This window comes from Protopterus annectens, chromosome 11.part0 (genome assembly GCF_019279795.1).
Source record: "Protopterus annectens isolate FY-2018-M chromosome 11.part0, PAN1.0, whole genome shotgun sequence".
NCBI lineage: Eukaryota > Metazoa > Chordata > Ceratodontiformes > Protopteridae > Protopterus > Protopterus annectens.
In genome coordinates, this window is record NC_056745.1 from 653,125,060 (window position 1) to 653,127,887 (window position 2,828).

A 2,828-nucleotide genomic window follows, 5' to 3' on the forward strand; every position below is an offset into this window, starting at 1 on the left:
ATCACACAGTTGCCAAATGGAGGCTGAAGGACGCACACCTTTTACTAGAGGAAGCAACTTATTAACAGCTCCTATCTATACTCTGCTCTTACTATGAGTTGTTTACAGTTGTTGGATATATGCTCTAATTTGTGTTATGTTACTCTAATCCTGATATCAGAGTTGATTCATAAATGTTTTAGGAATACCTCAATATTAATAACATAGAAGATCAGATTCCTGATGACAGGTTAAGGACTGTTTGTCCTTTTCCATTGTATAGGCAGCTCATTTCCACAGCTAATGGATAAGCTGGACATGAAACTTTATTAACAATATTTTCTTTATGTTTATTCCATACATTCCTGAGTAGTACTACTCCTTGAGACAGTGAATTCTACTTGTATGGTAGTCTTTCTGTGAAATAATGCTTCCACATGCCTATTTTGAGACAATAGTGACAGCTGCAGAATTTGTTGACTAAATGCTTTTAGTCCTCAGTCCCACCAGCCAAAGAATGGTGTTGGTCTTTTTTTTCCCTTCGTATGCAGTATACTATATTCCTGAGTATGAGCATTTAGCATACACTATAAAACAAAGAAGAGTTTCCATGTACTTAGAATTTTTAATTCAGTGCATACTGAGAAACAAATTAGATGAGATGTGAGGCCTGGATAAACATATTTTGTAATCAGTATTTTTATTTTTTTTTCTGTCTTAAAGTATTATTTCATTATTCAATGGCTGTGTAGAATTGATGCTACTTGTTCAGTAACTGAATTCAGAAATGGTTGAAGGAGGCATATTTTCCTTAGTTAGATCAAGTGTGCCTAGAATTTGAATAATTTTGGAATTATTGGTTTTGATTTTACTTTTGCTGTGTAATTGTCATTCATATAAACCCAGACAAAGCTTTCTTGTATAATGTTTTGCACCTGATATTATAGATCCCTTAATTTACTTATTTTTTCACAGCAAACTTTACATGAGATCACAAGTACCGTAAGAGCTTTAACAAAATATTAGACATTATATTCTGTTTAATTTTACCCATAGCTTTGACAGGTATGATGTTATAAAACAACAATCACAATGCAGTTATAAAAGTTATCATTCTTGATGTGTCAGGATAATTATTTATTTAGGTTTCTTTACAAGGATCCCAGTGGACTTACAGATTATATTGTATTGCTGCAAATCACATATACCATTTATCAATGTATAACACTTTTCATTGTTGATGTACTTTGATGTTGGAACCCTTAATATAATTTGTGGAAAGTTTTATGCCGCCCTTAACAACGTCAGTGCAATTATTCAAAGCTTCTAATGGAACATATTTATAGGGAAGCTTAACAAGGTAATGTACAACTTTTTATCTAGGCCAAATGTTCTTCTGAAATATGTTGAATTAGGCATGCTTGTATGTATAATTTTATTTAATTGCATTTGATTACAACATACATATAGTAAGATTTATGCACAATTGGAAAACCACTGAGTCATATACAGTAATAAGAAGACATGTGGGCTAGGGTAATAGGGAAAAAAATGATTAGGACAGCATTTGTAGTATAGAAGGAAATAAACTCAGTAACGGCATTAATTATTACATGCCCTCGTCTAGTAGGAGTATATTATTTGGCTAGTTTCTTAGAGTAGGTGTTTTACATAAAAACGTATTTTGATTACTTAAATTGTAAGAGTAAAGGTTATTAGTTTCATTTTCCCCATATTGAAGGCAAGATTTCAAATATCTGGATACTTTCTAACAAGCTTAATAGATGCAGCATTTGTAAGCCCATTGTGTATGAGGTTAGGTAATACAAATGTTTTGTGCCATTACAGTACTGACTCTTAACAGTGTAGCCACACCTAATGTTTCCCTTTTTCAGGAAGATTCATTTTACGGCATGCATTTAATAGATAAATGTTTGAACTTGAAGTAGCTGCAGTACGGAAGAAATGTTGTTACATGTTAAACCATATTGTCTGTGTAGCTTTCTGTTCCTTACAAACTTTTTAATCTGTCAAACTTTCCAAAAATGAGTCTGTACTCATGCACCTAATAATTCTAAATGCCTAAATTATATCAGCAATCTATTATGTTTCTTTATCAAAAAGTACCTTAGCAAATGTTTACATTTGTTCATACTTGTAATCAGGAAAAATAATTTACACATTCCATTCTCATGCAGGTGAAATTATATGATTTGTTAGCAATATTGATTGCTCAAAAAAGTTATGAAGTGTAATAAATGCTAAATTCTTTGCATGAAACCCACTTTTTGTATTGCACTGGAAATGGAGTCAATTGATGCACTGGAAAGAGTTAACACATATTTGCTGTGCCATAGGGATGCTACAGACAATAAGTCCAACGTCTTTCCTCACATATTCAATTTGTAAGATGCGAATACATTTTAAATAAAAATAGTAAAAGTAATGCTACCTCAACGAAAAAAGAAAATCCGTACATAGGAGCAGGAAAAAACAATTTTTATATAAGCAACACTAACTATTTTAGTTTATAACGCATGATACTGATATGAAGTTGTGATAATTATTTCCAAAACAGAATATTTCAGTCAATATTTAAGCAAAATATCATGGGCAGATTATAATGTTTATGTTTACATGAGCTTTGTTAAATTGAATACCTATAAATCATGGTGATAACCCAGCAGTCACATCATCTTATTTTCAGTAATGTCCACTGTTAGTGCTAACTGCAACCATTCTTTCTCAGAAATGCATGCTTTGATTTTTAGCACTAGAAAAATGCATCCCTTAATCTAAATGTTTATGCATTTCTTTGGTTGTAACTGTCGTGACTGCTCTTCTAAAAG